A 23,635-nucleotide genomic window follows, 5' to 3' on the forward strand; every position below is an offset into this window, starting at 1 on the left:
GTGGTGGGGGTCAGTTTTGGTCTGTAAAATAGTTTTCAGAATTGGAAGAGGTTTTAATTCTTCTGTTTTTTTCTGGATAACTATTGGTATGATCCAGTCAGACCCACTAAAGGTTTACGATTTACATTGCATTTTTTGGATGGTTCGCAGCGCAGTGCAATAGTCCAGGAGAAATTTACACTTCCGGGCAATTGCCGTGCAAACCTTACATCCGAAGAGGGATTCCCCAGCACATCTATGGCTTATGCACCCACCCCCCCACCCCCACCCCACACACACACACACATACGATGCTGGGCACTATGTAAATTTTGGGCATGAATACACCAGGATATCATGTGTACTCCTCCTTATATCAACACAAAAAGTTACCAAAGCAACAGAAGAGAACAATTTGATGATTGTATGAAATTGGAATCTCTTCAATGGACAAGAGAAGGTTCAGAGGTGATCGGATTGATGTTTCAATTTGTCCAGGTAGAGTCAGAGAGACATTACTGAAGAGAAGGAGACCATTCAGTTCATCAGGTCTATGCTATTGCATCCAGTCAGCCCTCTTCTCCCCAAGGGAAAAATGGTCCTGCATAAAAATGTTATTCCTTACATTCCTTAAATCTGTTTCCTAGTCCTTGTACTTTCAGCAAATGGGAACAGCTTTTTTTTTTAAAGAACAAAGAACAAAGAACAAAGAAATGTACAGCACAGGAACAGGCCCTTCGGCCCTCCAAGCCCGTGCCGACCATACTGCCCGACTAAACTACAATCTTCTACACTTCCTGGGTCCGTATCCTTCTATTCCCATCCTATTCATATATTTGTCAAGATGCCCCTTAAATGTCCCTATCGTCCCTGCCTCCACTACCTCCTCCGGTAGTGAGTTCCAGGCACCCACTACCCTCTGCGTAAAAAACTTGCCTCGTACATCTACTCTAAACTTTGCCCCTCTCACCTTAAACCTATGCCCCCTAGTAATTGACCCCTCTACCCTGGGGAAAAGCCTCTGACTATCCACTCTGTCTATGCCCCTCATAATTTTGTATACCTCTATCAGGTCGCCCCTCAACCTCCTTCGTTCCAGTGAGAACAAACCGAGTTTATTCAATCGCTCCTCATAGCTTATGCCCTCCATACCAGGCAACATTCTGGTAAATCTCTTCTGCACCCTCTCTAAAGCCTCCACATCCTTCTGGTAGTGTGGCGACCAGAATTGAACACTATACTCCAAGTGTGGCCTAACTAAGGTTCTATACAGCTGCAACATGACTTGCCAATTCTGGCAATTAGAAACTTCTGTTTCTAAACGCAATATAATCTTGTACACCACACGAATTGGCCAAACTCGAGCTTTAGAAAAACATCAACACAACTTCCCTTCCATTGCACTCAATTACTCCATTTATAAAGTGTAAGATCCCATTTGCTTTGCTCTCTCAGCATGGTCTGCCACTGTAGTCATCTAAAATGGCCTCCCGCAAAGAGTGATGGGAAATTTGGCCAAGGCTGAGCACAGACTTACAAATATACAAAAGCTACAGCTCAGACATATGTAGAAACTAACATAGGAGAAAGGTCTTTAAATTCATCCCAGGAACAATAGAATTATCAATCACATTGTTTACCAACACTCCCAACACTTCCAGGCATGGCCACTGAGTGCCCACCCCAAAATTGATGGGGCAGCCCCTGTTTGGACTTGATCGATCAAGGTGATGATCAAATTGATTAACAACGAACCAAAGAACACCCACAAAAGGGGCATAGAAATGCAAGCAGGTTAAAAGGCGCTGCACAACATTAGAAGCTCTCTCTCGACTACAGCGCTCTCTTGACTACAGCTCACGACTGCAGCTTCGACAACAACGGTGAATCCATCACCAGCCAAGAAGTGCACCATACACACCATTCACAGAGGGACCAAAACAGAGGACACAAACAACCAGCAACAAGAACTCCAGGACTGCCAAACTACCAGATCTCAGATAAGGCCATATCTGCTCTGTACTTGCCAGTCACCTGAAAGTTAAGTTCAGGTCGTTTTTAAGTGTATTAGTTTGTAGTCCGATGTGCATGAACGAGCGATTCATCGAATCATAGAATTTACAGTGCAGGAGGCCACCATTTGGCCCACCGAGTCTGCACCGGCCCTTGGAAAGAGCACCCTACCTAATCCCACACCTCCACCCTATCCCTACAGCTCCACACTATCCTCGTAACCCCACCTAACCTTTTTTTTTCGGGCACCAAGGGCAATTTAGCTTGGCCAATCAACCTAACCTGCAGATCTTTGGACTATGAGAGGAAACCGGAGCACCTGGAGGAAACCCACGCAGACACGAGGAGAACATGCAGAATCTACACAGAGAGTGACCCAAGCCGGGAATCGAACCTGGGATCCTGGTGCTGTGAAGCAACAGTGCTAACCATTGTCTTACCGTGCTTACCGTGATTGATGAAGTAATTAACCTTGTTTATATTAATAAGCAATTATTCTACTAAACAACCTGTGTGATCATTTGTCCACCATATACGGGTTAAACACACACTAGATAAAGAAAAGAGCAACACCACCTTCACAGATCTGTGCAGAGCGTCCAAAGTCCCTCTGTTCCCGAACACTATTTAAACTGTGCCAATAAGTCTATATTTCCTCTTCCTTGTCCTCCTGACAAAATACATTACGGATGGCTCCAGCGCGGTGGGAGTGTGGCTGTAAAAAGCAGCAAGCCACTCAAAAGTCCAATGACTTGGCGGGACAGTAAAATCCCATCGGCTTAAAATTACGCTCCACTTTCCTTCCATATATTGGATTCAACTGCCACAAGCCTACAGGCCTATTTTGTTCTGTTGCAGCCGACTTATATGAACCTCACAGTCAGCCATATCTCCAAGATTGAACCCATCCGAATATTTTGAAATTTTACAAAAAATGCAATGGCTCTCGCATTGGATCTTGTAGAACGCCAGGTGTGCAAGACTTGAATTATTTCAAATGAAAAGCAATCTTTTAGCATCACTCAATTTTCTGTATGTTATAAACTTCACGAAGACCTCACTGATTGATCTCCCTGATCAATGGGCTTTGTAGAATATTGAGTTCCGATGTTAGGCAGCCAGGGGGCCGACTACTATGGGCTCACGAGCAACGCCTTAAACATGGACCCCAAGACCTGGACGGGCCGATCCAGACAATCCCGGGCTCGGACATTTAGAAGTCATAGAATACCTACAGTACAGAAGGATGCCATTCAGCCCATCAAGTCTGCACCGACACTCTGAAGGAGTGCCCAATCTAGACCCACACCCCCACCCTAATCTCGTAACTCCAACTAATCTTTTTGGATAATTTTGGCAATTTAGCATGGCCAATCAACTAACCTGCACATCTCTAGACAGTAAGAAGAAACCGGAGGAAACCCACGCTTACATGTGCAAACTCCACACAGACGGTTACCTAAGGTCGGAATTGAACCCGGGTCCCTGGTGTTGTGAGGCAGCCGTGCTAATTACTGTGCAGTCCTCTGACATCAATGAGATGATGGCATGGAGAAACTCATCGCATACGCATCTAAGACGCCGAATGGTGTTATTTACAGACTGAAAAGGAAAGGTTGGGCTGTTATCTTTGGTGTGAAAAAGTCCACCAATACATCTAAGACTGGCATCTTGAATCATAATAGGCCACAAGCCTTTACTGGCCTTTGCAAAGAAGGTAAAGCAATCCCCACCATCGCTTTGTCTCGAATGCACAACTGGGCCTTATTACTGGCAGCGTATGAATACTCCCTCAAGCACTGCCCCGGAGTGCATATTGCGAACCAGGATGCTTGAGTAGCCTCCCACTGCCCACGAGCATAGCCCCTTTGCTGGTGTTGGAAGAAGTCATCATGACTTTAAACTTTAGATATCTTGTCAGTATCTGTTAAACAGGCTAAAGCTTCGACCCAGAAGGACACATATTTCCAAGTTGTGCCATATGATCCTCAGTGGTGGAATCCGAGGACACTCCATGTACGCCATGAAACCTTTCCTCAAGAAAATACGAGAACTAAGTGTTGAAGATGGTATTATCCTTTGGGTACATTGGTCACCCCGGGTTATCTAAGTTGAAGATGTTCGCAAGGAGCTATGTTTGGTGACACAGGCTCGATGCCGATAGAGGACTTGGTGAAGAATTGCTCCTTTTGCCAGGAGAACCAGAGACTCTCACCATCTGCCTCCTTACACCCATGAAAACGGCCAGGAAGACCATGTACGGATGCATGGAGACTTCGCTGGTCCATTCTCAGGGTCAATTTCCTTATTACGGTTAACGTCCATTCGAAGTGTATCCCACATATCCTCCACGACTTCTCATGCAAAAATCAAAAACTCCGGCAAGGCTTTTGGACACACGGCATACGAGAGGTCCTAGTATCGGATAATAGTACTGCCTTTGCCAGTGGGGAGTTCCTGCCGTTCTTGAAGTCAAACGGCATCAAGCACATCCAGATGGCGCCATACCACCCGTTGTCCAAAGTCTGGCAGAGCAGGCAGTACAGACATTCAAGAATGGGATGAAGAAACAGACAGTGGGTTGCATGGACACACGGTTGGCTCGATTTCGGTTTGATGGCAGAACCACGTCTCACACCACAACGGGAGTCACCCTGGCAGAATTACTAATGGGGCGAAGATTTCGTACGAGGGCTGAGCCTGCTTTCCCCCTAATTTGGAGGGGAAGGCAAAGTCCAAGCAGGAGAGCCAAAAGAGGAACTACGACACCAGGAGGCCCGAGAAAACATTTAAAACAGGAGATGCTGTATACATACAAAACCTCGGGAACAGTTCGAGTTGGTTCCCTGGAGTCGTGTAGAAGAAGACAGGAACTGTCTCCTATGCGGTCAACATCCAAGGAAAGACGGTGAAAAAGCATCTGGGCCACCTGAGTAGGGATCCCACTCTAGTGGACACTATGTCCCAACACCAATCGCCATCTCCAGCACAGGGTCTCAGCTCATGGGGGACCTTAGGGTCATCTGCCTCGACAGTGGGGACTCGGTCTCCGAGGATTTGCCTCTGGAGGATGAGCTCACTTCCATAATCCTCAGGCATTTGTCGAGGAAGCGGATGTCCCAGTCTGCCCATGCCCTCCGATCTGGCTGCACCTGCCACAGAATTGGGGGCCTGGCACCAAATGGCAGAAAAGGCCGCATTGCTGTGGGAGTAAAGGAGATGAGGCAGACTGAGGGGGAAGGATGTTATCACCCTCACAAAGACCACAGAGGATCGCTGATTGATCTCCATGTGGGCTTTGTAGAATATGAGTTCCAATGGTGAGCTGGCGTGGTCTTGCCTAATAGGTGCTCACCAGCAGGATCTTAAATATTGACCCCCCAGACACGCACCGGCAGTTCACAATAGTCTCGGACTAGGACATTTGTTTTGCATGCCTCGGCTGCTGCTTTATTTATGTTTGCAAATAAACCTGCTTTGCCTTTTAGCCTGCGTCTCCCAAAATGATTGCATTGTCCATCAGCAAATGTATATCCAATAAGGCACTGACATTCACATTCCAGGAAGCTTAATTTTGTTGATCAGCTTTTTATGTGGCACTTTGTCAAACACTTTCTAAAATCCAATGCATTTTGTTACTTCTGTGACTTGGCAAACAGCTTGCATTTGTGTGATTCTGTTTAAATCTAAAGTGAAATGAGAAAGTATCCTGAAAAGAGGGGCCATTGGAATTCCTGATTTGGGGTTGCTCAGGAGTCAGGTTCAGATAAAAGGGAAAGCCAAGAACTGGGCTATAATCCAGGTTGATATGGAGATGTAAACTAGTTTACCAATGAAGCAAAGCAGTATATCAAGTTACAACTTGTGCTCCAACACACAGAACAAAACTCCTTTTGGCATCAGCAGCAGCAACAGGACCTGGGGTGAGCAACGACAAGTCAGCACTCTATTAAAAGGTGAGGAAAAGGTTACTGATGACATTGAAGCAGGAGTAGGCCATTCAGCTCATTGGGCCTGTTCTGCCATACAATGTGATGGTTGATCATCTATTTTGATGCGTTTTCCTCACACTTATTTTGATGCGTTTTCCTCACACTATCTCATATCCCATTATTTCATTTTCATTTAGAAATCTGTCAACATTTACTTTAAACGAATGCAATGATTTATCTATCACAGCCGTTAGAGTCAAAAAATTATCCTTATCTTGGTCCTCGGTGGCTTTCCCTTTATTTTGAAATTGTGTCCCCAATTGTCGAATCCCCAACCAGGGGGAACTTCCTAACTGCATCTACCCTGTCCATCCCTTTAAGTACCTTGTAGGTTTTAAGGAGATTACCTCTCATTCTTTGAAACTCGAGAAAATACAGGCCCACTTTCCCCAACCTCACTTTATAGGACCCTCCTGCCACTCTGGGAACAAGTCTGGTGAACCTTCGCTGCACTTCCTCTCTGGTGATACTATCTTCCGAGGGTAAAGGGACCAAAACTGCACACCGTGCACAGGTGCAGTCTAAGCAAGATTTTATACAACTGAAGAAGACTTCATAACTTCTGTACTCAAAATCCTCTTGCAATAATGGCTTGTGATAAGGCATTCAATTAAACTAACTGCCTGCTGCACCTGCACGAAACCTTTCAGTGATTTACTGATGAGGTCAGCCAGGACCATTGATACATCAACATTTTCTAATCTCTTACCATTTAAGAAATCTCTGTTTGACTCTCTGCTGCTCCCCATTGTAGCACCATCGATCACACACGAGGCGAGACGTAGAGAACTTCAATCGAGGCTTTATTGAGCAGACTTGTTCAGACACGTTCCCCAGCAGCTCACTCATAGAATGCAGATGCGGGGATTAAACCCAGGTTCTTATATCCCTCCTACCTGGGTGAAGCCCAGTAGGTGGAGGATCCAATCGGGATCTAGTATCTGTCCTCCAATAGCTGCTCGGCATTCCTGCTGTACCGTATTACCCCTAATACATACCACCACATTCTCCCCTTGTTAAAAAAGAACCCGGCGGGGTGGTGGGTGGTATGGTGGTAGGGGTTTACAGGGTCGGTACCTTAACCATTGAACCATATACAATCATGCCGCTTTTACTGGGCCACCGAATTATTCACATTTTACCCGATTTGCAGCGTTAACTATTTACAAAAATGCCGCTTTGCTGGGCCACTGAATTCTATACATCTTAAGTCGATTCGATGAGTCGAGATGGTGCTCTGGTCGCCCTTTCGGATCGTCTCTGCCCGGGTGGTGGTGGTGGTGGTGGTGCTGTCTCGGGTACGTTCGACTCTGTGAGCATCGCGCTGTCCCCTTCTGTTTCCTTACTCCTGGACGGACCTGGGAGGAGGACCGATCACCCCGGGAAGGGGGTGGCTGTGGGGTGCACCGGCGGGAGTGAGGGGGAGGTGATTTGTGTTGGGGGGGGGGGAGCTCCGGCGGGCGCCAGGTCCCGCAGAGAGACCGTGTCCTGTCAGCCGCCTGGGTACGCCACGTAGGCGTACTGCGGATTTGCGTGGAGTAGATGTACCTTTTCCACCAGCAGGTCTGATTTGTGCGCCCGCACATGTTTCCGGAGCAGGATGGGTCCCGGGGCCGCCAGCCAGGACGGAAGTGACGTTCCAGAAGCGGACCTCCTAGAGAAGACAAGGAGGCGCTCGTGAGGCGTTTGGTTAGTGGTGGTACACAGCAGGGACCGGATAGAATGAAGTGCATCCTGGAGGACGTCCTGCCAGCGGGAAGTTGGGAGACTCCTAGACCGTCGGGCCAGTAGGACGGTCTTCCAGACCGTTCAGTTCTCCCTCTCTACCTGCCCATTCCCCCGGGGGTTGTAGCTGGTCGTCCTGTTCGAGGCTATGCCCTTGCTGAGCAGGAATTGACGCAGCTCGTCACTCATAAAGGAGGACCCCCTGTCGCTATGGATGTAGGGGGGGAAACCGAACAGGGTAAAAATGGTGCCGAGGGCTTTAATGATCGTGGCCCCGGTCATGTCGGGGCAGGGGATGGCGAAGGGGAAGCGGCATTAAGAAAGTACGTGTTGCGATCGGTGGAGGGGAGGGGGCCTTTGAAACCCAAACTGAGGCGTTCAAAGGGACGGGAAGCCTTTATCAGGTGCGCTCTATCTGGCCTGAAAAAATGCGGTTTGCATTCTGCGCAGAGTTGGCAGTTCCTGGTGACTGTTCGGACATCCTCGACAGAGTAAGGGAGGTTGCGAGCCTTTATGAAGTGGTAGAAACGAGTGACCCCCGGGTGGCAGAGGTCCTCGTGGAGGGCTTGGAGATGGTCCACTTGTGCGTTGGCACAAGTGCCGCGAGATAGGGCATCGGACGGCTCGTTCAGCTTTCCGGGACGGTACAAGATCTCGTAGTTGTAGGTGGAGAGTTCGATCCTCCACCGCAGGATCATGTCGTTTTTTATCTTGCCCCGCTGTGCATTATCGAACATGAAGGCTACCGACCGTTGGTCAGTGAGGAGAGTGAATCTCCTGCCGGACAGGTAATGCCTCCAATGTCGCACAGCTTCCACTATGGCTTGGGCCTCCTTTTCTATTGAGGAGTGGCGAATTTCTGAAGCGTGTAGGGTCCGGGAGAAAAAGGCCACGGGTCGGCCTGCTTGGTTGAGCGTGGCCGCCAGAGCGACGTCGGACGCGTCGCTCTCGACTTGGAAGGGGAGGGACTCGTCGATGGCATGCATCGAGGCCTTTGCAATATCCGTTTTGATGCGGCTGAAGGCCTGGCGGGCCTCTGACGACAGGGGAAAAGTAGTGGACTGGATTAGTGGGCGGGCATTGTCTGCGTACTGGGGGACCCACTGGGCGTAATAAGAAAAGAAGCCCAGGCAGATTTTCAGGGCTTTGGTGCAGTGGGGGAGAGGGAACTCCATGAGGGGGCGCATGTGTTCGGGGTCGGGGCCTATCACTCCATTACGCACTACGTAGCCCAGGATGGCTAGACGGTCGGTGCTAAACACGCATTTTTCCTAGTTGTAGGTGAGGTTGAGGGCGTTAGCAGTCTGGAGGAATTTGCGGAGGTTGGCGTCGTGGTCCTGCTGGTCGTGGCCGCAGATGGTGACGTTGTCGAGGTACGGGAACGTGGCCCGTAAACCGTGCTCGTCGACCATTCGGTCCATCTCTCGTTGGAAGACCGAGACTCCGTTCGTGACACCGAATGGAACCTTTAAGAAGTGGTATAGCCGCCTGCCTGCTTCGAAGGCAGTGTACTTGCGGTCACCCGGGCGAATGGGGAGCTGGTGGTAGGCGGACTTAAGGTCCACGGTGGAGAAGACCACCACTGTGCAATCCGATTGACCATGTCGGATATGCGGGGAAGAGGGTACGCATCTAGCTGCGTGTACCTGTTGGTGGTCTGACTGTAGTCTACGACCATCCTTTGCTTCTCCCCTGTCTTCACTACTACCACCTGGGCTCTCCAGGGGCTATTGCTGGCCTGGATTATGCCTTCCTTCAGCAGCCGCTGTACTTCGGACCTGATAAACGTCCGGACCTGGGTGCTGTACCGTCTGCTCCTAGTGGCGACGGGTTTGCAATCCGAGGTGAGGTTCGCAAACAGGGAGGGCGGTTCGACTTGAGTGTCGCGAGGCCGCAGATAGTCAGTGGGGGTATAGGGCCACCAAATTTGAATGTTAAGCTCTGGAGGTTGCATTGGAAGTCCAACCCCAGGAGGGTGGGAGCGCAGAGGTGGGGGAAGGACGTACAGCCGGTAATTTTTGAACTCTCTCCCCAGCACCGTTAGGTTTGCGATGCAGAACCCTTTGATTTCAACGGACTGGGACCCCGCCGCAAGGAAGATTTTTTGGGTGCTTGGCCGAATTACAAGGGAACAGCGTCTTACCGTGTCCGGGCGAATAAAACTCTCTGTGCTCCCCGAGTCGATCAAACACGGCGTTTCGTGGCCGTTCACCAGCACCTTTGTCGTTGCCGTCTGGAGCGTCCGGGGCCGCGACTGGTCGAGGGTCACCGATGCCAAACGTGGTTGGTGTATCAGACCGTTGTCTTCAGGCAGTGTGGAGCCGGCCACACCTTGGTCCTTGCCTGTCAGCCAAGATGGCGGCGTCCAAGGATCGCACGCGGTTGGGGGTGGACAAAATGGCCGCTCCCATGAGTCGCACACGGCCGGGGTGGACAAAATGGCCGCTCCCATGAGTCGCACGCGGCCTGTGGGTAGGAAGATGGCGGCGCCCGTCCCCCCCCCCCATAGTGGTGTCCGGGGTCCAAAATGGCGGCGCCCGTTGGCCGCCCGTGGGTCGCTGGGTGAGTTCAGCCCGTGGTCCCATTTGTTCCCCGGAGATAGCGGCGACCCCACGGGACTGGCACACCGCTGCGTAGTGCCCCTTTTTACCGCAGCTTTTGCAGGTGGCCGAGCGGGCCGGGCAGCGCTGGCGGGGGTGTTTTGACTGCCCGCAAAAGTAGCAGCGGGGGCTCCCCGGGTGGTCTGGGATTCTGGCTGCGCACGCTTGCGGAGGGGTTGGGGTTGCCGGGGGGGGGGGGGGTCGGTCGCGGTGGGGGTCCATGGAGCCCAAGGGGCTGCAGCGCGGTCGGGGGCATAGGCGCGGGCGTTTTGGGAGGCCACGTCGAGGGAGGCTGCGAGGGCCCGTACCTTTGTGAGTCCAAGAGAGTCTCTCTAACAGTCTCTGGCGAATTTGCGACGATGCCAAACCTGCTACGTAAGCGTCTATGATCAGGAGGTCTGTATGTTCGTTCGCCGTAACCGCTGGGCAGTTGCAGTTTCGTCCCAAGATCGTTAGAGCGTTGAAGAAATCGTCTAGCGATTCCCCGGGGATTTGTCGTCTCGTCGCGAGCTGGTAGCTTGCGTAGACCTGGTTGACGGGCTTAATGTAGATCTCCTTCAGCAAGTTGATCGCCTCTGGGAATTCTTCCGCGCCCTTGATGAGTGAGTAGATTTCGGGACTCACCCTGGAATGCAGGAACTGCATCTTCTGGTCTTCTGTTGGTCTGCCGGGGGCTGTTCAGAGGTATCCCTCAAAACACACCAGCCATTGTTTAAACGCGGATGTTGCGTTTGCTGCGTGGGGGCTGATTCGCAGGCACTCCGGGGTGATCCGGAGCTCCATATTTCTTTTTAAGTCTGCTCAATAAATTGTAGCACCATCGATCACACACGAGGCGAGACGTAGAGAACTTCACTCGAGGCTTTATTGAGCAGACTTGTTCAGACACGTTCCCCAGCAGCTTACTCACAGAATGCAGCTGCGGGGATTAAACCCAGGTTCTTATATCCCTCCTATCTGGGTGGAGTCCAGTAGGTGAAGGATCCAATCGGGATCCAGCATCAGTCCTCCAATAGCTGCTCGGCATTCCTGGTGTACCGTATTACCCCTAATACATACCACCACACCCATGAACAATGCCTTGCCCACTGCTGCTTTGGCTTTGTCTGTGCTCCTCCCATCAGTCTCCAAAGCTGTGCAATGACTTGAGAGTGCACACCCTGAAAGCTCCTGTACTTCCCGCCTCTTCCTCCACTGCCAGATGGCCACCCATCGAACATTCTGAACTTTCAGAACCATCTCCTGGACATGGGCTGGATTCTCCGTCCCGCCAAATTTCTGGTTCAGCACGCCGGCAGGATGTTCCGTTTCGCTGGCTGGGCAATGGGGTTTCCCATTGTGGGGCAACCCCAAGCCGTCGGGAAACCCCCAGGCTGCCGGCAAAACGGAGCTTCCCAACGGCGGAGAATCCGTGGTCTATGAAACTCTCATCTCTGAAGTTCCACAGTGAATTTAGCTGCCCCTCAAGTTCAGAAATCCTGACATCGAGCTCAAAGAGTTGATACGCTGTGACATATGACATGTTTGAAATTTCCCATATGGTGCAGAAATTGGTCTCAGCTGCTCATTCTGGATCTAAATTTTAAAAATTTCTGTCATTTAGAATTTGGTTTCTATTTTGTCTCAACAATTCTTTTTTTCCGTCTAGGACTGCTCTATTTTCATGCTCCTAATATTAGTTCACTTACTCCTGCTGAAATTTTATTAATGATTATTTCTGAAAAAAACTCAACAATCACATTCCTGCCATGCTGGGACACGACACCTTACATTTGGGACACCATTTCCTCCCTGTCTAAAACAGAGACATAGAAAGAAGGAACATGAAGTGAGCTTGAGTCGTGGTGGTGGACGTGTCAGCATGTGGGCACGTGACATGTGGCCTTGTGTGTGGGAGGTGTGTATACCTGTGCATGGGGGTCTGTGTGTCTGTGCGTGTGTACCTGTGTGAGTGGCAAACCAGATAGGTTTGTTTCAGAAAATAACTTTTTGCTATGCAGCATTTGATTAGCTTTGGATATAACATATGACACGTGTAACATGCTCAGGAAGAACATAAGCAATTGTAGCTGCTGAGTCTCTCTTCAGGTTTCAACCCCTTCACTTTGGAATAAAGGGGCTCAATTAAGTTGGCCTGAAGCAATGTTTCACAGAGACCTGTTTGAAATCTCGGGCTGGATTTTCCAGTCCTGCCAGAATCATTCCTGGCAGCAGGAGGGGAGCACCATGCAAATCGTCATTGACTTTGGTGAGACCGGTGTGGTATTATCAGGTATTGTAGTACCCGAGATGCTGTAGACCATTGGGTAAACCTAGGAGTTTACCACTGGCCGTTTGGTATGTAGCTCCGCCCTGACAGGCGGGGTATAAGAACTGGTGCCGTCTCAGCAGCCCTCATTCTGTACCGAAACTGCTGGGGGACAGATCTAGTCCATTAAAGCCTTCAGTTATGTTACAACCTCGTCTTTGAGTTTAATTGATCGTGCATCAATTTAATAGACTACTCTTAAGCTGAAAGAATGGATCTCCGAATGAAGCCGGAGTGTCTACAAGTCAGCCCCCATGCAGAGAACTCGGCAGCAATATTTAAGCACTGGCTGGCGTGTTTTAAAGGCTACCTCGAGACGGCCGGAGGCACCCCCTCAGGAGAACAGAAACTGCATCTCCTGCACTCGAGAGTAAGCCCTGAAATCTTTACCCTCATCGAGGAGGCGGAGGACTATGATGCTGCGATCGAACTGTTAAAGGAACATTATATACGCCCTATAAACCAGGTCTACGCACGTCACCTGCTTGCAACTAGACGGCAAAGCCCCGGGGAATCGTTGGAGGAGTTCTACCGTGTGCTACTGGTGCTGGGCAGAAACTGTGGCTGCCCGCAAGTTTTGGGCAGCGAGAAAACCGAACTTCTAATTCGGGTTGCCTTCGTAGCAGGTATGAGCTCCTCAGAGATCCGCCAAAGACTCTTAGAAAAGGACACCCTGGGACTAAGAGAGGCACGGGCCCTAGCAGGGTCCATGAATGTTGCCTCCAGAAACGCCCAGTCCTATGCGCCCGACCACGCGGCGGCCCCCTGGGCTGCGTGGCATCCTGCAGCGGCAGCCCCACTGACCTTCCCCATGTCCCCGCAGGCCTGTGCTGTAAGACAGCAGCTAACTCGGTCGGGCCCCGCTGTTTCTTCTGCGGGCAGGCGAAGCATCCCCACACGCGCTGCCCGCACCTCCACCTGCAAAGGGTGCGGCAAGAAGGGCCATTTTGTGGGGGTCTGCCAAGCACGAGCCGTGGCCGCGGTCTCCAGCGACTACAGACCGCCGCAGCAATCTTCCCCTCGGGCCCCAGGCGGCCAGCACTCACCATCACCCCCCTATCCTAGGGCCACGTCCGGCCCACGGATGTGGCCATCTTGCCCCTGGACAACATTTTGTCCATCCCCGCCGCCATTTTATCCATCCCCGACCACCATGTGCGATCCATGGGAGACGCCATCTTGGATGGGGTCCCAGGCCACCAGCACAGCCGACTACACGCTGCCCGATCACAAACCGCAACTGCTCTATCTGGCCTCGGTGACGCTGGACCAAAATTGACCTCGGACACTCACGACTGCAACGACGACGGTGTTCATCAACGGCCACGAGACATTTTGCCTGATCGACTCTGGGAGCACGGAGAGCTTTATACATCCCGACACGGTAAGGCGCTGTTCACTTGTTACCCACCCTGTAAACCAAAGAGTCTCCCTGGCCTCCGGGTCACACTCGGTGGAGATAAAGGGGTTCTGCCTAGCAAACCTCGCTGTCCAAGGCAGGAAATTCAACAATTTCCGCCTTTATGTCCTGCCGCACCTCTGCGCGGCTACACTCCTGGGGTTGGACTTCCAATGTAACTTGCAAAGCCTGACCTTTAAATTCGGCGGCCCTATACCCCCCCTTACTGTCTGCGGCCTCGCGACTCTTAAGGTCGACCCGTCTTCTCTGTTTGCGAACCTCACCCCGGATTGCAAACCCATCGCCACCAGGAGCAGACGGTACAGTGCCCAGGACCGGACCTTCAGCAGGTCAGAGGTCCAAAGGCTACTGAGGGAAGGGGTCATTGAAGCGAGCAACAGTCCCTGGAGAGCTCAAGTAGTGGTGGTGAAGACTGGGGAGAAACATAGGATGGTCATTGACTACAGTCAGACCATCAACAGGTTTACGCAGCTGGATGCGTACCCGCTCCCCCTCATATCAGACCTGGTGAACAGGATCGCGCAATACAAGGTCTTCTCCACGGTGGATCTCAAGTCCGCTTACCATCAGCTACCCCTCCGTACTAGTGACCGCTAATACACTGCCTTCGAAGTAGATGGGCGGCTCTACCAATTTTTAAGGGTTCCCTTTGGTGTCACTAATGGGGTATCGGTCTTCCAACGTGAGATGAACAGAATGGTTGACCAATACGGCTTACGTGCAACGTTCCCGTATCTGGATAACGTCACCATCTGTGGCCATGACCAGCAGGACCATGACACCAACCTCCGGAAATTTCTCCAGACCGCGAAAATCCTTAACTTCACGTATAATAAGGATAAATGCGTATTTAGCACCGACCGCCTAGCCATTCTCGGCTACTTAGTGCGAAACGGGCCCCGACCCTGAATGCATGCGCCCCCTTATGGAGTTCCCCGTCCCTCACTGCCCCAAGGCCCTGAAGCGCTGCCTCGGGTTTTTCAGTTATTACAGTGAGTCCCCAACTACGCAGACAAAGCCCGACCCATAATCCAGTCCACAACCTTCCCCGTCGACGGAGGCCCGCCAGGCCTTCTGCCGCATCAAAGCAGACATTGCAAAGGCCACGATGCGCACTTTCGACGAGTCCCTCCCCTTCCAGGTCGAGAGCGATGCGTCTGACGTAGCTCTGGCTGCCAACCTCAACCAAGCAGGCAGGCCCGTGGCCTTCTTCTCCCGTACCCTCCATGCTTCTGAAATTTGCCACTCCTCGGTTGAAAAAGTGGCGCAAGCCATAGTAGAAGCTGTGCGACATTGGCGGCATAACCTGGCCGGCAGGAGATTCACTCTCCTCACTGACCAACAGTCGGTGGCGTTCATGTGTGAACACCACGTTCATGTGTGATAATGCACATCGGGGCAAGATAAAGAACGACAAGATCTTACGGTGGAGGATAGAACTCTCCACCTACAACTACGAGATCTTGTACCGTCCTGGGAAGCTAAACGAGCCTTCCGATGCCCTGTCCCACGACACATGTGCCACCGCACAAGTCGACTGCCTCCAAGCCCTCCACAAGGACCTCTGCCACCCGGGGGTCACTCGTTTTTTCCACTTCATTAAGACCTGCAACCTGCCCTACTCCATCGAGGAGGTCAGGACAGTCACCAGGGACTGCCAAATCTGCGCGGAGTGCAAACTGCACTTCTACCGGCCAGAGAGGGCGCACCTGATAAATGCTTCCCGTCCCTTTGAACGCCTCAGTATGGACTTCAAAGGCCCCGTCCCCTCCACCGACCGCAACATGTATTTCCTGAACATGATTGACGAGTACTCCCGGTTCCCATTCGCTATCCCTGCCCGACATGACCGCAAACACTCTCATCAAGGCCCTCCAGGGTATCATTACACTGTTCGGGTTCCCCGCTTACATACACAGTGAAAAGGGGTCCTCCTTTATGAGCGACTAACTGCGTCAATTCCTGTTCAGCAAGTGCATCGCCTCAAACAGGACGACCAGTTACAACCCCCAGGGAAAAGGGCAGGTAGCGAGGGAGAACGGAACGGTCTGGAAGACCGTTCTACTGGTCCTACGGTCCAGGACTCTCCCCGTCTCCCGCTGGCAGGAAGTCCTCCCGGAGGCCCTCCACGCCATTCGGTCGCTGCTCTGTACAACTACCAATCAGACACCTCATGAACGTCTCCTTGTCTTCCCCAGGAAGTCCTCCTCCGGGAACTCACTCCCAACCTTGCTAGCGACACCCAGACCCATCCTGCTTCGGAAGCACGTGCGGGCACACAAGTCGGACCCGTTGGTCGAGAGGGTCCACCTGCTGCACGCTAACCCACAGTACGCCTACGTGGCGTTTCCTGACGGCCAGCAAGATACAGTCTCCCTCCGGGACCTGGCGCCCGCCGGAACCCCACGCGCACCCGAACCATTACCCCCACCATCTCCCCCCCTCCCACAGCACCTCACTGGAGGGTTAGTCCTCCCACCGCTCCTACCTAGGCCATCCCACCCACCGACGCCCCCTACAGGCGCCCCCTCTCGTGTCAACCGTTTGCCCCATCAGCGCCGTCTAGGGGTGACGAAGCTGCCATGGAGGCCGAGGCCACGCTCCCGGAGTCGCAGATGCCCGGACCCCCACCAGAATCACCACCGAGGCTCAGACGATCCAGGAGGACGACCAGGCCACCCGACCGACTGATTGCTTCACTGTAACTGTAAATGAACACTGACTGTATATATCTTCCACGCTTGTAAATATTCTCGACAACCCTGTAAGGAGGTATCACGGTACCTCCATATCTGATCATACCATGTTAAATGCAATTGTAACCACTGGCCACCAACCCGCCGGACTCTTTTTTAACAGAGGGTGAATGTGGTATTATCAGGTATTGCAGTACCCGAGAGGCTGTAGACCATTGGGTAAACCTAGGAGTTTACCATCCGTTTGGTATGTAGCTCCGCCCTGACAGGTGGGGTATAAGAACTGGTTCCATCCCAGCAGCCCTCATTCTGTACCGAAGCTGCTGGGGAACAGACCAAGTCTCTTCAAGCCTTCAGTTATGTTACAACCTCGTCTTTGAGTTTAATTGATCGTGCATCAACCGCAAGATCCCACTGGCACCCAATAGCGATTCTTGATAAAAACTACAGCTTGTCTACTTGTTTAAGAATTAAATTACACAACTTAAAAGGGAGCTGCACATGAACACACACACAAATTCTTGGTTCACAGACAACTTGAAGGAAAGACATTTTATGTATTCATGACACAATGGCCATGATCCACTGGCCACGCTGCTCTGGAAAAGCAACTCGCCGCGGCACAGCGTGGCCAATGAAAGCCAGGACACCCCGCTCCCAGGATCCACCATGCTCTTGTGCCCATTGTGGGTGGGATCAGTTCTTGGCAAATCTGCATATTAGAGCGAATATTACAGCCTGCTCTGCCATTCAATGTTATTATGGTTAATTATCTACTTGGATGCCTTTTCACCACACTTTCTCATATCCCATTTCCAATTTGCATTTAGGAATCTGTCAATATTTACTTTAAACTAATGCCATGATTTCGCTATCACATCTGGAGGCTGTTTAGCACAGGGTTACATCGCTGGCTTTGAAAGCAGACAAGCAGCACGGTTCAATTCCCGTAACAGCCTCCCCGAACAGGCGCCGGGATGTGGCGACTCGGGGCTTTTCACAGTAACTTCATTTGAAGCCTACTTGTGACAATAAGCGATTTTCATTTCATTTCATTCCTTAGAATCCAATAATTATCCTTATCTTGGTCCTCGGAGGCTTAATAATAATAATAATAATCTTTATTGTCGCAAGTAGGCTTACATTAACACTGCAATGAAGTTAATGTGAAAAGCCCCTAGTTGCCACATTCTGTTTGGGTGCATGGAGGGAGAATTCAGAAATGTCCAAATTACCTAACATCACATCTTTCGGGATTAGTGGGAGGAAACTGGAGCATCCGGAGGAAACCCATGCAGACACAGGTGGAACGTGCAGACTGCGTACAGACAGTGACCCAAGCTGGGAATCGAACCTGGGACCCTGGCGCTGTGAAGCAACAGTGCTAACCACTGTGCTACCGTGGCTTCCCCCTTATTTTGAAATTGTGTCCCCTGATTCTCGAGTCCCTAACCAGGGGGAACCTCTTAACTGCATCTACCCTGTCTATCCCTTTAAGTATCTTGTAGGTTTTAATAAGATCACATCTCATTCTTTGAAACTCTAAAGCAGCAGCTAGCCTCACTCTAATGTGCAAATTCCCAAGATACCTGAGGCTTTGGGATTCATCTCCTTCGCCTCAGATACCTTGGGCGAGCACTGTTCAGCAGTGGTCCCCACAAACGGGAACCAGATGGAACGACGCTCGTGGGGGTCTCCCAGGGGATTGAAGGTCCCCAGCTCTATGTCCTTTGGGCAGGGTGGTTCCCTGGCACTGCTGGTGCCACCTGGACACTGCGACAGCGCCAAATTGACACCCTGGTGCCCAGGAGGCACTGACAGGTGCCAAGGTTGCGTTTTTTGCACGCACGAGATCGGGCCAGGAGAGCTCGGCGTGGGTGGGGCCGGGACCTTCCCAAGATGCATTCAGGCTGGGGAGGTCACGGATCGTTTAGGGGCCCTTGGAGATCGGGATGCCAACACTGGGAGTTCCGGCGAGCAGAACTCTTCGGTATAGAAAATGGGGCTATGTGCAGCCTTGGCTGCGTGTTCCCTGTTCAGGCCTCGAACCCAATGCGAATCGCATTTAATAGCCATGTGTTTCTGGGCACTGCGAGCGCCAGGAAACACGCGGCGAAACATGCTCGCTCAGGGACTTTCTTCCTTTTGGGAGAATCGCAACCAATGATTAGTCGATAACATTAATATCACTACAGCTGTCAGACTGCCAAAAAGTTAAAAAGCAATACAGATAGACATTTTTTTTGTTTGTTTTCTATATCTTATTATTCCGTCTGTTTTTTGATATAAAGATAATTTAAAGTCATTCTGTGTTCTTCCTTACTTACCCGGTGTTCTTTTCCACTGAAAATCCACTCATATGTTAACAGTGAGCTGACTCCATCCACCCCTTCTTCAATCGCCTGTTCTAGTCTGTCTGTTAACTGATACAGCTGATAATCGTCACACTCTGTCAAAATCTCAGTAATTGTGGAGTTCGAATCTGTGAATACAAATGAAGATTTAAAAGGTCACTGACTTTCTTTCTGTTTTTATTTAAGGAATATTCAGTCCCATACTATTCCTTAAGTGTATATATGTAGATTCAATCTTAAATATAAACTTTTGGGAATATATTTGTGTCCTTCAATGCTTTATAAATTTTGGGGAATATATTTGTGTCCTTGAATGCTTTGCAATACTGGAATCCACAAATATCGGTTTTTGTCTCCTCAAAACATTATGACAACAGTTTCCTCAGCGTCCTATGGGAATCTAAGTATTGTGTTATGATCCAGATCCCTGCATTCTTGGTCTTCTTGTCCAGCTGAGCAGGCCTACATCTGATACTATGTCCCATTGCGTTGGTCAAGCCAGTGTTTAACCACAGGCAAGATCCCAATTGCTCAGACACACTGCTGCCAACAATTATCCTTCACATAGCAGACGACACTTTGTTTCACTCAGCTGTTACTGGTCCCAGGGCACCTCAAAGCCCAGTTCTCGACAAGCACCAACCTCCCCGAACAGGCGCCGGAATGTGGCGACTAGGGGCTTTTCACAGTAACTTCATTTGAAGCCTACTTGTGACAATAAGCGATTTTCATTTCATTTTCAAGCACAAAGATATCAACCGCTCCTTGGACTTCTCTGAGCTCCAACTGCATGGAGCTGGTAATCTTAAGCTCCTAAATTGTCACATCAGCTCACTTTCTGCCACTCATGCCCCTCACAGGTCCGATGGTCAGGTTTTTGAACCACACAACCACTCAGACAACGTTTCACATCATAATCTAGGCTCCATGGTTGGCTATTTGCTAAACAAAAAAAATCACTTCCAGCCATCTTTCATGGTTGCATAGCCAAACCTTCCTGCCACTCTCTACGTTTCGGCTGAAGCCCCAAGCATGGCAGGAGTTTAATCCTCGGCCCCTGCCCTAGCTACCGCACAACAGCGAATTACAACCTCTAATCTCCGCAGTGCCTCTCGCAGAACAACCCAGAGCTGCAGTGTTGGATTCCCCCACACCAGCCTTGTAATTAACACATCTCCCCCCTCCCCCCCAAAAGGGCAATGGCAGAAGGATTATAGGTTCCTCTCGAAGTCACACACCTTCCCATCATCGAAATTTATCACATGCTTTCACCATCGCAAGGTAAAAAAAATGAAACTTCCTACCGAACAATTTGAGCTCCAAATGTTTTATTAACTCCGCTCTCCAGTTTTAGTTCTACTTATTCTTCACTCCACATTTGATACCCTCCCATTTGCTCAATTTACTTTTGTTCTAAAACCATTGGTGAAATCTGATCATGGCTCTCCTTTCTCTTCCCCATGAACTCATTCTAGTCTCTCAAGAATGTGAAACTTTATCTCCTGCTCCAGCCTTCCACTCACACATTGACCTGCCTCATATCTCCCTCCTCAAACAACCCAGCTATTACCACTTTGAAGATTTGTTTACTCGTCAGGTTCAGGAGCACGCAACCTGCAGATTTCATACTATTTATTGCAGGCTGATCTATTGAAAAGACTCTTAAGCTTCAAAAAAATAATGATTACTGATTCCGCTTTAAGCACAAATTCTAGAATCTTCTTCCCACAGGCACCAGGGAGGGACCTTGCCATTCATGACTTCTCGGGGCTGTAGAAAAACCGGTTTGATACTTGGACTTTTGAATCTCCCCCACTATCATTCACTTATTCCTGTGCACCACCTGCCTCTCAGCCTCCACCATACTCATGGTACTTCCCGCTGTTGCATTGCTGTTGAGCAACAGTCTGAGACATTGGCCTGAAGTTCACGCTCCCTGGATTTGGAGTTTCAGGTGGTGAGGAACGAGAAATTAAAGGAATTCTTTAATTTTTAATTTTAATTCTCTGAGTTCTTGGCTGCCCTCGCCCCAATTGAGGCCCTTACGTGGCTAATCATTGGCCTCTTATTGGGCGTTTCCCACCCAGCCTCAATCTTAAGGCTGGCTGAGGAATTTACCTACCTTGGGGGAAACCAAAGGTTGAGGCAGGAAAGTGAGTTTGATAGGGTGGGAACACCTCCCTCAAAAGCTGTCTTTTGACTTCAGGCCCAAGATATGGTGGCTGCTGGACCTTCCTGCCCTGGGAATGCCAATATCTACCTTACCATCCGGTCCCAAAAATTAGGCTGTGGCATGCTGAAGCACCCCCAGCTCCTGTCGCTTCAGGGACGAGAAAGCTAGAGCTGATGGTCAATTCCTCCCAAGTGAGGGATAGAAGACCCACCTGCCGCCAACTCCTGCTCATTCGAGCATTAAATGGCTACATGGTAGTCAGAGCTGACAGGAATGTGTGACCTATCAACTGTTTGGATGATGGAAAGCGAAACCACGCCATCCTAAATACTCAGGCCATCATCTCGATCCACCTTACAGTCCCCAATACCAGGTACCCATTGAACAGTTCCAGTACTCAGAGGCTTTATCAACCTGTAATTGTGATGATCCTGTAGATGGTCACCTACTTTTCTTTCAAACCAGTTCCTGATATCTCTTCCTGTGTGAGCTGTAAGTTCTTGCTCAAGATTCAGCCTATTTCTCTGGACAGGAACATATTTAAAAACATTGTGAACAAACCTGGGTCCATTGTCACTTTTATTGAAGATGTTTGATGTTCTCCCCTGTTTGGACCATCAGCCATGGTGGTGACAATGTTTGCAGATTTTGCTGCTCTGTAATAAATGTAATATTAATAGAAGAGTTGGAATATTGAACTGAGAAGGAGAAAATTGCCTTGTCAGCATGATTTCAGTCCCTCCTCTGTCAGTACCACAGCTGGTAACTCTGGAATTAAGCATTTCCATTGTGTTGTGATCCAATTCTCCACATCAGTGGCAGGACATACATCTGTCCAGTCAATCCCACTAATCTCCACAATCCAGCTCTAAATGGGGTTCAGTTGGCCCAGACTGTGAATGGTAAGATTTACAAACACAGTGCATGGGGAAACTAGACTTAATCCCAGAGCAAAGAATATTTTGAGGGAATGGGTGGTATAGAAGATAATTGATGAATTAAATAGGCCTTCATTCATTTTTATATGGTCAGACAGTATTACTCAATTTTTATTTACAAATATGGTTTAATATTTTTGATTTGATGTGTTTAGATACTAAATTATATTCGGTTCTGAATATCTCTAGCCACACATGCAATATACATCTGGGTGTGATTCCTGTGATCTCCATCAGTTGTGACATTTTCCTTGTTTGAATGGAGACCAGTCCTGGGTGTTTGTACTTCAATTTCAATATTTCTTGTGGTGTCAGAATCTGATTTCGGGACAATATAGGCGGTGAGAACATTTACCTTTAATGTAGAATCTTATAAATCAGGTAATGAAACAGTGAAGGGATCCAACAACATTGATTTGTGGAATAGTTTGAGGGATTGGGAGGCAGGTCTTAAAATCTCAGCAAAAAGATGAATCGCAGAATTGTGACGATGTAGGAGGCAGCCATTTGGTTCATCGGGTTTGCACCGGCTCTCCAGACGAGTATTGTGGCTTGGTGCCATTCCGCTGAATTTTCCCCATACCCTTGCTGATTATTTCTATTCAAATAATCTTCTAATGCCCTCTTGAATGCTTCAATTGAATCTGTCGACACCACATTTCAGGCAGTGCATTCCAAACTCCAACCACTCTGTGCGAAAAAGTTTTTCTCACATCAAATTTTCATCTTTTGAAAATATCACCTTAATTGTGTGCCCGCTCAGTCTTGATCCTGTTATGAGGGGGAACAGTTTATCTGTTCAGAGGAGGGGATAAGACGGTTCCTGGACAGGTTGCAGTTCCCTAGGTTGGACCCTAGGGTGGAAGAGCAGAGGGTGCAGGGACTGGGGGCCCCAATCGGGCTAAGGCATTGGTGTGATGAATGTCGTTGATGCGATGTAAGTGTGGTAGTCACCACTGTTGTATTATATTGTATATATGGGTATTACGGTAAGGCCCCTGTACTACAGGTACAGGGGGAGATCCATGCTTGCTGGCTCTCACAGTAGGCGGAGTATAAATGTGTGTGCTCTCCGAACAGCAGCCATTTCATCAGCTGCTGTAGGAGGCCACACATCTCTGTGTAATAAAGCCTCGATTACATTCTACTCTCGTCTCGTCGTAATTGATAGTGCATCAGTAGGCAGGAAAGGCCCTGGGTCTGAAGGGTTCCCGGTGGAGTTTACAAGAGGTTTGGTGTGGATTTGGGGGCCCTGATTAGTGAGGATGTACATGAAATGAGGGATAGGGGAGAGCACCCCCCCAACATTGTTGTAGTGTCCATTTCACTGATTTTTGAGAAAGATAAGGACCCAGAGCAGTGTGAGTTGTACCGCCCGATATCGTTGCTTAATGTTGATGCAAAGTTTTTAAACAGAGGTGTTAGCATCACGGATAG

At 49.8% G+C, this 23,635-nt stretch overlaps 1 pseudogene; it reads right to left on the reverse strand.

The window, feature by feature from the left end:
- The window catches only part of LOC140411382 (NACHT, LRR and PYD domains-containing protein 3-like), a 219,801-nt pseudogene extending 197,891 nt beyond the window's left edge, over window positions 1-21,910 (reverse strand).
- Between the last annotated feature and the right edge of the window lie 1,725 nt (window positions 21,911-23,635).

Source organism: Scyliorhinus torazame, chromosome 4, assembly GCF_047496885.1.
Source record: "Scyliorhinus torazame isolate Kashiwa2021f chromosome 4, sScyTor2.1, whole genome shotgun sequence".
Classification (NCBI taxonomy): Eukaryota; Metazoa; Chordata; class Chondrichthyes; order Carcharhiniformes; family Scyliorhinidae; genus Scyliorhinus; species Scyliorhinus torazame.